The following is a 12,785-nucleotide window of genomic DNA, read 5'->3' on the forward strand; positions in this document are numbered from 1 at the left end:
CGCGGGCAGGGCGGAGGCGGGAGGAGGCGGAGGCGGAGGAGGCGGCGGCCGGGGGCGGGCTGGGTCCCTCCCCAGGAAGATGAGGCGGAGGCCCGGGCTGCCGAGCGGGCCGAGCCGGGGCTCTTCCCTCTCAGCCGCCAGGACAAGATGGCAGCGGCCGGGGCGGCGGCCGGAGCGGCGGGGCTGAGCGGCTGAGCGCGGCGCTTCCCCGCGGCGCTCCCGGACATGCCCGGCGCGGCGGCGGCGGCTCCGGCTCGGACGGCAGCGCGGCCCGATCTATGAAGGTGAGCGGCGGGGGGCGCGGGGGAAGGGCGCTGCCCCTTCCCGCGGGGTCTCCGGTCGAGGCCCGGCACCGCCGCCCGTGCCCGGCTGTACGCAGAGGAGCGCGGCACGGAGCGCGGCCGCTGACCGCTGCTAGCCCGGAGCCCGGCGTTCGGCCCGGAAGGCTCCGCTTCCCCCCGCCGCCGCCCTCGCCCCGAAGTTTCTTTTTTCCCGGCTCCTCGGCGGCGGGAAATGGTTCCCCGTGCCCCCGCGCCTGCCGTGCCCGTTCCCGGCCGTGTGCGGCGCGTCGCTGGCCGCCGGTTGCCGTAAACAAGCGCGGGGCCGCCCCTCCCGCGGGGCAGCCGGGCGGGCTGGGGCTGCGGCTGGAAGCGGTGAGCGCGGGCTGTGCTGCGGGACCGCTCCGCCCGCTGGAAATCGTAACGCCAGCGTTTGTTTGGCACCGTTGGGAATGGCGTGGTTAGGAGTTTGTTTATTATTATTATGATTGTTGCTTTTTTATTTATTTATTTATTTTACACGTAACTCCCTCAACCGTGAGTGCGGTGCGTTTACCTGTTTAGAAATCGTATTTTGTCGAGGCTCTCCTGCTGTTGCCGAGTGCCGTGCCCTGCTCGACGTGGTACTGCCAGCAGGCGGGCTGGTTCTCCTGGTGCCATGTCGGTGCGGCGGTGCCGGAACCCGCCCAGCACCCCGTGCCCCGCGCCCACCTTCCCCCAGGCAGCACTGTTCCCCTCGGCACTGTTCAGCTCCGGCTGCGGGCAGCTCTGGCGGCATTGGCGGCATGGTTACGTGAAGTCACGCCGCCCATAGCAGCGCACGTTTCAGTGATTTCGCTTCTGCGTTACCTTCCATTACATCATGTGCACAAAGTTTATGCCGCGCCTGGCTTCAGAACGACGCAGGAGTGCTCGGCCAGACTCTGAGTTACTTTCTGACATAACAGTTCCTTAACAGAATGATTTGCGGGAGGCTTCTGTGAGCTAAGTTTAAAATTCACACAAGAAAGAGCTGTCTTGTAAGTGAGGCAGCCAGCAAAGAGATTAATTAAGCGTCTGGAAAATAGGTCAAGGCTGTATTATGAAGCAGCATGGTGAGATTGCAAGTAAATTGAGCGAGGTGTTACCATGGGCTTACCAGGAGAAAACAGACCGGGACGAGGCAGCGGTGACAGCGCTGTCTGTCCCGACGCCAGCCATTTATAGCAGCGCGGTAAGATGCATGCGACCACATGAAGCAGGAATGGGTTTTTACACACCGTGCTTCTTCCTGGGGACTTGCTTTGTGGTGCTGGTTCTGCTGTCTGCGTGGGGCGTGGCACGGCTGTGCCCGGAGGCTGTGTCTGGGGAGATGCTCTGAGCGCGGTGCTGCACAGCTCGGCATGCCATAGCGCCTCGGGGTCACCTGGCTGCCATCGCCTGCCGTGAAGCGGGGTTAAAGCGCTGCTCGGGAGGCTGCCCCTGATCCACGGTTCTGCCGCCGTCTGAGCTTTTCCTTTGTTTGAGGCCTTTTGTGTTTGCATGCTTCCTCCCTCATGCCTCGCGAGCAGCTCCCTACCAAAACAGGGAAATGAGAGAGGCTGTGTAACGAGGTGCCGGAGACGAAATAGAGACAGGGTGTGGGGAGGAACCGTCTCCAGCCGGTCAGCATCATTCATGAAGATCTTACAGTCGGTGTGTGCTGCTCCTCTCGTGCTGTGCCTTGTAGCAGCAGCTTCAAAACAAACATTATGTTCTGGAGGTGATTTTCAAAAAGCTTTTTTTGGGGGGTTGATTGCTCCCATTCAAGGCAGTGGGAGCTAAACGGCCACTGCCTGGGGCACGGTGCTGGTTTACCCCTCTGTGGGTAGAACAGAGGTAGAGAGGTAGCTGCTGATCCCCACCCAAAGACATAGGCTCATTGAGCTCTCCTTCCCTAAACTTGCGTGGTTAGGAATGTACTTGTCCCTGCTATTTTAGGGGGTCATGCTCTTACATTGGTTTTCTTTTTAACTTTTAAGTATAGATCCTCTTTCTGCTGGTTTCTGTTCTGCCAGTGGGCTGGTTATATAAATAGGGATGCTCTTAACAAAGCCTTGCTTTTAGAAACGAGAATTTTGTTGTTGGCTTTTGTTTCCAAGCAGGAGAAAAATGCATCAATAATGTTCAGGCCCAAATGGTAGCCCTGTGCTGTGTATTTCAGACTGATGTTAAATACAGAGCTGTATGCTGGAAAAAACTTTCTAGCTGAGCTGACTTTCGTGCATTTTGGCATACAGCTGATGTGCACGTACAAAATAGCGTGGGCAGCACGGTTTTCTGTGTAGGGTCTGTGGGGAGCAAGTGCAGAAGTGTGACAGCTGGGGCAGTCTGCTTCACTGACTGGAGGTGGTGTGGGGCAGGTGACGCTGGCCTGGTCCCTGATGGGGAATCTGGGAAAGAACAGACTGGAAAGTGGGATGTCCCGGTGGCAATAGCAGCCCTTCTCGGTTATGCATTCACCACTGGAATTTGTCAACTGTTGTCTACCTCCCGTACCTCAGAAAGGCTTATATGCTTCTCTTCTCCACGCTTCTCCCATTCACTGACAGCACTGCCTTGTAGCTCCACAAGAATTCCAGAACTCTTGGCATAGGATTCCTCTGGTGAAGAAAACATCCTTGCACTTCTTTGGCGAAGTTATGAAGTTCCTCCAGATGGATTATATAAATTAGCAGCTGGCCAAGTACTTATTTTGAGGCAGTCTCTTCCACTTGTGTTTGAAAATGGAGGGAGCGAGAGTTGAACTTGATGGTGGGAAATTTTACTAAATTAATGTCTCTGTTCATAAGCCATTGAGGTGCTGTTTTTGCTCCTTCAGCTCTCCTGACTGACAGTGGGAGACGGAGAGGAAAGTATGTAATGCTTTTAGTTTGAGTCTTGGAAGAAAAGCTCGTTCTTTGGGTGAAGTGTAAGAGATCTCCAGATATCTGGAGCTACGCTTCCGAACTGCGGTTGGGTCACACATGAAACCAATTAGGAAGAAATTACCAAGAATAAGTACTGAGCATTTTAGAGATGGCCGATGAGTGGGCAGCATGCCTTAAGGAGCTGTGCTGGCTCCATAGCAACGTTTAAAGCGATGTTCAGTAGGCAGCGCTATGAAATGGGTTAGCAGTGGGTTACCTTCTCTCACTTCTGCAGACAGTGAGCACCCTCTCGTTGACCTGAAGTAACCTGGAATGAAGCATAAGGCTTGGAAAATCCTGTTACCTCTTCTTGGCTTTTTCCACCCCCTTTTAGAGACCCGTTTAATTTAGAACTTCAGTCTGTAACATTAGAGAAGCTGAGGCGATAATTCTTTTCAGAAGCGCTGACTTTGGAATGGCGGACAAGCAGATGAGCTACTTTTAATTGTGAGAATGGGTAACTTTCTGACTAAATGAGGTCAAATCTCTGTTTTAGCGGTGTTGCTTAAAAACGAGATTTGCCGTATACCTGGAGCATCTCTTAAGCGAGGGAATTCAAGGAGTTTAATTCTGAATTTCTCTTAGTCAGTGACTTGGAATCGGTTTAAAATTTCTTTCTTAGAACTCTCCCGTTGTTACTGACTGTACATATTTGATAGACCCACAACTATGTGAATTTTTGTATGTTGTGTTTTTTTTTTTCCACCCAGTGTTTTCAGGAAACATTAGAAACTATTTGTTTTCCAAGTACGACCTTCCTTCTGGCTCTGTTGCGCCATACAGCATTTGGGTATAACAGGATGGGGCATAGCAGAATCCCGAGTTCAGGTGCTAAAACACAGCAATAACATAAGAGACAGTAAAATATCCACAGATAAAGCAGGTGAGCAAATATTTTGGTATATTTTTAGTGTCATCAAAGCTACAGCAACTATCCTAATAACTAAAAATTAAATGGATTGTTCCATGCAGATTTATTATAGTATGTTATGGATGACGCTGCCGTCAAAAAAACCTGTTTTTAAAATGAGTAATCTCACATTCATATGACTCTTTTCATTATTACTAATGTAATTTACCATTGCTAAAAACTATTTTAGTACTGTTTTCAAGTGTGTTACAAACATGACTAATGCTTTTCACATAAAACGTCAGCTATTATCAAATGAAAATCCCTTCCTATTTGTATAACTATTACTCACCAAATACATGCGTGAGGATTGCAGTTCCCTATTCAGGTAGCTGGCAGACTCTTCTACTATTTTCTAAAAGGTGGAAAATTCTGGGACAAGAAAGGCCATGTCCTAGCACCTGTTGAGAGTCCCGTTTGCGTCATCGTGGTTTAAGAATAAAATCAACCAAACGCAAGGGGATGGCTGCAGCTCTGAGATACGATCCCAATAGCAGAGCACAGTTCTGCTGAGCATAAGCCGTGGTGTGAGTGGGGTCTGGTACCTGAGATGGTTTGCTTTGGGTTGCTCCAGGAGTTGTACCCGAGCTGTGCTTTACTCCGAGGTAGAACGTGAGCTGTGGAATGGAAGCAGGTCTTGCCTGGCACTCACCTCTTGGCTGTGAGGAGGGGCTAGAGGAAGCTTGGTCCTGGATGGGAGAACCTCTGCTTGGGCATCTCCAGCTGGAGCTGCGGTCACGGTACAGCTGTGCTCCCTGTGGGGCTGCAGCGTTTTATTTTCCTCTTCTGTGTTGTGCAGGTTCTGCCTGAGCTGGTTCATGACAATCGGTGGAACTTGTGCAATCTTCCGCGTATTTTTTTTACTCGTTTCTTGTAAGATGTCTTTCTGCCTTTTGACTAAAGATCTGCTACTGTACATCAGTGCCTCGTAAATGTCTTCCTGCCTCTGTTTTCCTAGTAACTTAGTTCTAGGAGACTAGAACCTCCCTCATCGCTTGCATTTGTTCAGTGCAGGGATTTTGGTGCTTGCGGCCTTGTGGATCCTTTCTGAAGGAGCGGGTTTTGTTCCTAAGAGAAGAAAATAGGCTCTTTGTTTCCTCTTTCCTTATCTACAAATATGAACTTATTTTGCGAGGCAAGGAATTAACTGGTGTTCAGTCTGATAGGAACGTGTTGCTTTCATGATACTCAAAAGGGTTTTTTGAAGGCCTTTTCTCTATGGCTTTGGAAACGATGCTGTGAGCTAGTGTCCTACTGTGACTCTGCTAGGGTGACTTAGGAGTTTTTCTCTGGGGATATTTTGGGAGCTGTTTGTGGCAAGTGCTCTTTGAGACTGTGTTTATAAAACTCAATTGAAGAGATGGCTACACTTGGTTTTAAGGATTAAAATAAGAGTGAATGTTAAAAGCTAATTACTTTTACAGATAGGAAGATTATTACATGGAAGGGAACACAGCAGATGAAAAACTGGCTTAAGCTTAGCAGTACTGTGCTCTAGCTATTGGGATCATACGTTGTGTGTAATCTTGCTCTCCTTTTGCGCATCCTTATGTATGGTTAAATCAGTAAGTTCTGTGTAGGGGAGAGGGAGAAATTTGTTGGGAAATATTACAGAGTAGCTTAATACTGCTACTGGTGTGCTAGGAAGCCAAAGACAGCATTCTGAGATAGTATACACTGCTAATAGGGGTTTTGCCTTTAGGAAACTCTACTTCCAGGTCTTCAGAAATGAGAAAGAAGAGTTTCCCCTCGATGTGTGCAGCAGCATACATATAGTTATTTTCAGTGAGCAGCCAAAGATATCTTCTTGATGTTGCATACAATAAAAACAAAGATGCCAGATACTTCCAAAGGTTTTTTTAATAATATTTTGCTTTTATATGAGGAATTTATGTTCTGAAAGGAAGTTTGCCCTTAGAGGCTTTATTTTCTGTGTGTACATGTGTATAAAAACAAACAACAACAAAGGAATAATGCAGCTTTCAAAGGTATATTTTCGTATCTCAATGTGTGTTTGTGTGTGTATATGTACATGCAGAAAAAGCTAAGAGAAGTGTGTTGGATAAGATATCTTAACTCTTTTACCGTTAAGTCAGATTAAAAAAATAAAGAAGATGAAAATTCCACACCACGTTTGCCGAGGTCTGGGGACAAAGCTGAAGTGCCAATGAGGAAAATAGCCGTGTGGGGGTATATTCACAGGAGTGCTGCATTTGATGTCTCCGGGTGCTGCCTCCCATGCCTGCGAGCAGAACCCGAGGACAGGGCCCTGCCACTGTCAGGGGTTCGTGGACTTTTATTTCAGCGCGTCTCCTATTTCCAGGTTCAAACGGAATTAATCTCTTAAAAGAAGAGATTAGACCGGCGAAGCCCAGGCTGGTTGCAGTGTGCCATTTGTGTTGATGATGGCACATTCTGATGTAGAGAGCGTGGTCTAATCGGGAGCCGGTGGCAGATACGACTTTTATTTCCTTTCTTTTCAGTTGAGTAGCAGCTTCTTGCCTTGCATAAAAATAGATGCTTTAAATATTGTTCCGTTTATCTTTTTAACTCTGCTTGTAGTCATACTAGAATCATAAGATGTAGCTGTTGGTATTTGTGGAAAATGTGAATGTAGCGATTGTATTCTGCAGTATTGCTGTTGGTACAAACGGTGGCATTGAGTCATGAGTTCACGCTGATGTTTTATGCAAAATACATTTATTTTAAATATCTGGTGTTCTGTTTCCAAGTAGTGAGGCGGCGGTGCTGTGACTCGTTGGTATCACACTTGAACAAACTTGTACTTTCCATTGAGGTGGGTTTTGTTGTTTGCTTTTTTTTTAATAGCCAGTGCAAATGTATTTCTGAGCGGAGCCCTCTGTTGCTTCAGTCACTGATATCTTTCTGTGGTTTCCTGGGGCATGAGTTCAGAGGTTAGAAGCAGAATCTGTTACAGTCTTGTTCAGGGTGTTTTATTTTTGTCCAAAACAGGCTGTTAAATCAACCCAGTAATTATGTTTTGCCTGAAATGCAAAGGCACCCAATAGCGAACATGTTGTTGGATGAGTAAAACAGAAAAATATTGGTTTTGTGTTGTTTTTTTGTTTGTTTGTTTTTGTTTTGAGAATGTAGCAGTGCAATTGAAGCATGATTTCTGGTATCACTGCGGCTCTGTTAGTGCACCCTGTAAAAGCACTCAGATGTTGCACGAACAAGCCTTGTAACGTGCTTCTGGAGCAGGTAGTAACTATATCTCACGGCTGCAGAACTTGATCGTTTTATCATTTGCTTCGTGCTATGACTTTTATAAAGCCCGGGTAATCCTGCCCACTCCACGCAGCACTGGCAGGAGGTGAAGGATCCACAGCTCTGCTCTGCAGCCTTGTTGGCGTCTGCTGCGCAAGAATTCCAAAGCTGTGAGAGGTCTCTTCGCGAATAGATGTGCTTTACTCCCAGGTCCTGCCCGTCATTTCTGTCCAGTACTCCCAGCTCTGCAGTGCTGCGCCGGGGCTCGCTGCGGTGCTGCCAGGTGCCGGTCGGTGCTGGCTGTGCGCCTGCCTCCGCGCCCCTCTGGGCATGCGGTCCCTGTCCGGCTGTACCTCCAGGGCTGGGAGGAAACCACTCCTGAGGTAGGGCTTGTTGGTGAGCCGCTCTGTGCGTTCTCCTTTGCTCCGCTGCCCTGTGCCACCACTCTGGGGCTCTCGGCAGGAATGGCTGCGGGGTAGCTGGGAGCTGGGTTCCCTGGGCTTGTCTCTCTCCACTCATGACGCTCGTGGTGTGTTTTCCTTCTTCAATTCCAAGCTGTCTAGATTGCTGGTGCTTTGTTACAAATAGCGCGGTCGAAGGAAGGGTGTTCCTGGGCATTAACAGGGCACTGCAAGTGCCCAAGCGGTACAGCTCGTTCCGCTACACAGCCAAAACTAATGCTAACTCTACAATACTACCAGCACCAACGTGGAAAGAGAGGGCGACTAATTTAGTTGTGCCTTTGTTTAAATAACTTCAAGACTCGAGTGGCACCTAATACAAATAAAAACTTTTTTTTTTTTAACCTGGGAATAATTATAGTTAGTAACCTCACAATGTTTTCCAAGTGGTGCATGAAGTAAATGAAATGCTTCTGGGGTGCTGCTGCTGGACTCCTGGTTTGCTGGAAGCCACTGAACATTCAGGGGATCTCAGTGTTGCCCAGCTGCTTTGCGAGGTGGGTGCCATTAAGTCAGCAGCAGTTCCGGCTGACTGGGAGGTGAAATAAGTGGGAAAACAAGTTTTCTGTAGTTAAAGTGTAACTGTAGCATTAGGTTGTGCCCTGGGCCAGGCTGTGCCGCAGGGCTTTCTCCATAAGGTACAGCTTAGGGCTTGCGGTGCTGGGGCATTTAAAAGCCCTGTTCATTCTTCAGAATTCAAGCTGTAGCGTGGCAATTTTTCCTGAACTGTATCTCAGTGCTTTTACTAACTCTCATTACTCTTCTCCCCCACCCCCATTCTCTATCAGGAGGAAATGTCATTCTGAAGTTAATTATTAATGGTGGTCAAGCCTGGAACAGCCTGTGCTTCTCAAGGCTGTTACAGCCTGCCAAATTTGTCATGTTTATGGATTTGTCTAGGGCTGCTTGAGAAGGCTGGAGAATTTGTTTCAAGAATCTAGCAAAGAGCATTGGTACGGCTAGGTGAAAATTAGCAACGCTTTACCAGAAGTGTTCCGTTCCACAGGGCTATGGCTGTGGGTTCATGGCTTGGTTTGCGTTAAGGGAGGCTTGGCTGGAAGGAGCAGGCAGAGAAGTGCCTCCTGTTAGCTTTGTGAAAACGTGTTTCTTTGTTTGCTCTATTAATGATTTTATTTAAAAAGTGTCATTTCAATATGCGGCAGGAATGTGTTTATTTTCATTACTTCGAGAAATCTAGCTGCTTCTGAAGAAACTAAGAACAGTCTTACAACTAATGACAATTCACTCATTTTGTATAATCTAGCAGTTAGTAGATCGAGAGCAGGTTGCTCCGTTCTACCTGCTTTACACTTAGAGCCAAGACTCTTGGAAGAGATACCGCCTCGACGCAGTGATAGTGGGTAAACGTGGTGAGACAGACCTTCCTGTGCATGGCCCCTGCACCACTCAGCTGCCATGTTTGACATGTGAAGCAAGCTAGGAGCTGCCTTCAGCCCTTACCTGTGTGCTTTTGCCTATGGAGCAATGATTGTCTTGTGCTTGGGGAAGGAGAGGAGCGCTGGAAAAATGTGCGGGGAAACAGGCAGATGTCTGCGAGTGTAAAGGCAATGAAAATCAAGTCTGAAGCTACTCTTGTAGTCGAACTTCGCTCCGGTGCTTTGTGTGGGGACCGTGCTCTTCAGTGACTCTCCCACCTGTTTTGTTTGCTTTGCATCCTGCAGTGGTCTTGTGCACAAGTTTGGACGTGGTTTTAAATGCGATGTAACTGGAAGATGTACTCCAGCTGCTCATGAGTGTTCAGGCTCGAGTATGCTCCCTGAAACAAGCACGGGCTGATTTTATTTCCTTCAGCGCCGGTCGCCTTGCTAGACGGGTTCTCCTGTTGTGCTGCCCTGCTTGCTAATATAGATGTAGTCTGACAAGCTACGGTTTGTACAAGGAATCGGGAGCAGTCTTGATAAGAAATGTGCAGAAAGATGTGTAAATGTGAAATGATTTGTGACAAGCCCAGGTAGGGGGCAATCCACTCCTGGCAGGTGAAAATGTGCAATATGCTGCTGTCTTTAACCAGCAGAACTCTTTTAGAAAAAACACCTACAAAAACCAGCGCTGGGACAAGGTAATATTTGATTCTTTCCATTGTAGCTATCTGTAAGATGATATTGTGTGCCAAATCTCCCCAAATACCAACAAAACACAAAACAAAACCCCACACCAGTGTGTGAGTGCTGTCACAGGAAGGGGAGCCGTGGCGTTTTCCCGCTCTCTTTAAGGCTCGTACTGCTCTGCGGTCTGGGTATGTGGCTGGGTTTTCAGCTGGGTGGGGGAGAACTTGTTCTATTAATAACCTTAGCTTCTCAAAGTGGAGACCTCCAGCAGCAGCATGCCGAGTAAGCTGCGTGCTGTTCTCGTGTATTTTGTTTCGTTCATGTTAGTCCAGGGAGCGCGCTTCTGTCTGAAACAGTAAAATAGGCTTGGCAAGGGAAAAGTGTTAGGGGAAAGCAAGAGATTATATGCACATTGAGAACTTCAAGACCCTTTTTACTTTTCTGGAGTGAATTTGTCTGTTAGTTCAGTCTGCCACGATTGCATTACAGGCTGTTCTCCTAGGTATGTCATCTAATAGCTTGAGAAGCACTTCTTATCTGGGAGCGGAGCTGCCGGTGGCGGCTGGAGCTGTAAGCTGAGGGCTGCTTTCCTTTCCCCAAGCAGCCACCTGGACCTCTGCCTCTCCAGAGGCAGTGAGGTGTGTTGGGCCCGAGGCAGACAGGGAGGGTGCAGTGCAGCGGCCCTCAGCCTGCGGGTCGGGCACAGGGCACAGCTTTGGCTGTGAGCGCTGGAGCTGTTTCTGTCAGGAGCTTAGCAGCGTAGCTGGACTGCTGTGTCTGCTCAGTGTTTAGATTTGTCATCTAAATTGGAGGCTGGGCCTGACGCAGGGTGGCCTTGCCAGGCTTTTTTTTTTTTTTTATTAAGTCCCTAATCCCTGTGCGCTCTTCACATGAAGCAGAGCAGGGGTGTGGAAGTGAGGCGGAGCAGAGAGCACCTAGGTTATGCTAAGCAAGCGTGAAGAAACAAGGTTGTACAGTACGTGAGAGCAGGATCATCTCACTTAGCAACAGCAGCGCTTCACTGAAGTGTTTGCCTTTTGTTGGGACAGCCGAAAGCCCCACCACCATGCCTGGGCCTGCTGTTTGTTTTTAAGGCGTTTCCTGAGCTGGGCCAAAATTTCAAGATTTTGTGGTCGGTTAGAAGGATTTCACTGAAGAATTGAACTTCATTTCAGTTTGGCTTTTTTCTTTATTTTGGCATTCTGTGTTTTTATGTAGCAGTGTTTGGGGAGGGGGAAAAACATCTAAGTGCACTGTGACTGTGCTGTGGTGTGAACCCCAGTGTGGTGAGCTGGGAGATGGGCTTCAGAAGTGTCCTTCTGAGCTACGATAACGAAGACAGTTCTTTGCAGGTGGTCTGGGAGGGAGCTGGTACAGCTGTGTGCAGTAGCTTCCCTCTTCCCAGTCTCTCTTGTTCATGAGTGTTGACAAGGCAGGGTTAGTTTTTCAGAAGGAGGCTTCAGACAGACACACTGAATTAAAATATTTCTATTTTTTTCTGTTGTGGGATAATAATAGAAAGCTTTCTCTTTTTGCTACTATTTAAAGCAAAGAAGTCCCATCTTTCTTAAGCTTTACCTTCCATACGTCTCTGTATGTTAGCTTCATCTAATTTAAATGATGTTTTGTGTCGTGGTTTGTTTTTTTGTCGTTAATGTGGGTCTAAAAATAAACTCATGCATAATTTCCACGAGTATGTTGATATGTTGATGGACTAAAAGCCGTCTAGATTAAAGCTATGTAAGGGGTACTCAGGAATATTTCTCAACTTAAACACAGCTCGGCGCTTTTTAATGGGGCATGTTATTTAAGAGAGGATTCTAAAATTTGGAGGACGTTTTGTGATTGTGTCAGTGCCTTTTCTTAGCGTTCAGCATTCCATGACACAAAGGTTTAAGATGGTGTTTGACAGATCTGGAGTGGTACACAGCAGGATTGGAAGAGCTGGGAGGTATGGCATCTGTGAGGTAATCTGTCTCTATGTTTTAAGACGGAGTTGAGATGGCTTGTCATATGTGCAGACATGGTGCTGCTGTTGTTTCCTATCTGATGTTCTGCGTGCTCGCTCGGCTTTGGGTTTTGGAACGGCCTGTGAAGTGCGGAGTCCAGCCCTGGAGGCTCCTGTGGCACTGCCTTGCACAAAACACGTTTTTATTCCTGATTTCTGAGGTGCAGTGACTCTTTCTGAGACGCTGTAGAGGCTTTTGAAAGAGTGATGACCTGGAGAAACATGGAGTCAATCAGACTGAAGCTTTGGGTTCAACCTTCACGTTACTTCAAAAGTCAAAACGATCCACGATCTTTTATTTTAATTGTCACTTCTCTTTTAGCAAGGAAGTAATTGCACTGGCAGAATTGTGTCGATGTGTATATGCCTGCATGTGTGTGGAGTAATTACTCTACATTTTAGTTTATCCAGAAAATGACAGTTGTTTATGTAAGCGTGTATGCATGTAAGGTATTTTGGGCCCTGTCATGCACTGCTGCTTTCTTGGCAGTGAAATTCCTGGAGTACTGATGGTCGTGTCGTTTGGCCGTCTCCTCTTAGAAGCCTGCTGGTGCTTTTGGTGAACAGGTAGGGTAATGGGCAGGGTCAGCTCACAAATAAGGACCCTAAGTTATTTTACATTGCTTATAGGTAATTGAATTAGTTATCTATCTTAAGTTGTTGAACACCGTGTTATCTTTGTCTGTAGAAATGCTGGAGATCTTTAAATGAAAATTGTGTCGTTAGGCACAAGGGCAGTTCCTCCAGGTCAAAAATCATTAGTGCTGCCTGCCGCAGACTATCTTACTTCTGCCCTGTGAGGTGAGTGGAAACTTTGCCTACTGTAACCTGCTGCAGTCTGTGTGCTGAAGACTCTGCACTGGGCGGGATTGATGACCTTGTGTTTTGCCATAAGAAACTAAAG

General features: G+C 47.7%; 1 protein-coding gene across 7 annotated transcripts in view; it reads left to right on the forward strand.

Annotated features, from left to right (window-relative positions):
* The window catches only part of HIPK3 (homeodomain interacting protein kinase 3), a 92,588-nt gene that overhangs the window by 30,139 nt on the left and 49,664 nt on the right, over positions 1–12,785 (forward strand). The window contains exon 1 of one of the 7 annotated variants that reach the window (XM_021401670.1): positions 150–284. The exons of 4 other annotated variants lie outside the window; for them this stretch is intronic. The gene's annotated coding sequence lies outside the window, so the exon portion shown is untranslated. Of the gene's footprint in view, positions 1–149; positions 285–7,465; positions 7,727–8,184; positions 8,302–12,785 lie in introns of those variants that run through there. 2 more of the 7 variants (XM_021401671.1, XM_021401673.1) reach the window with 2 other exon arrangements.

Source organism: Numida meleagris, chromosome 6 (assembly GCF_002078875.1).
Source record: "Numida meleagris isolate 19003 breed g44 Domestic line chromosome 6, NumMel1.0, whole genome shotgun sequence".
NCBI classification, from domain to species: Eukaryota; Metazoa; Chordata; class Aves; order Galliformes; family Numididae; genus Numida; species Numida meleagris.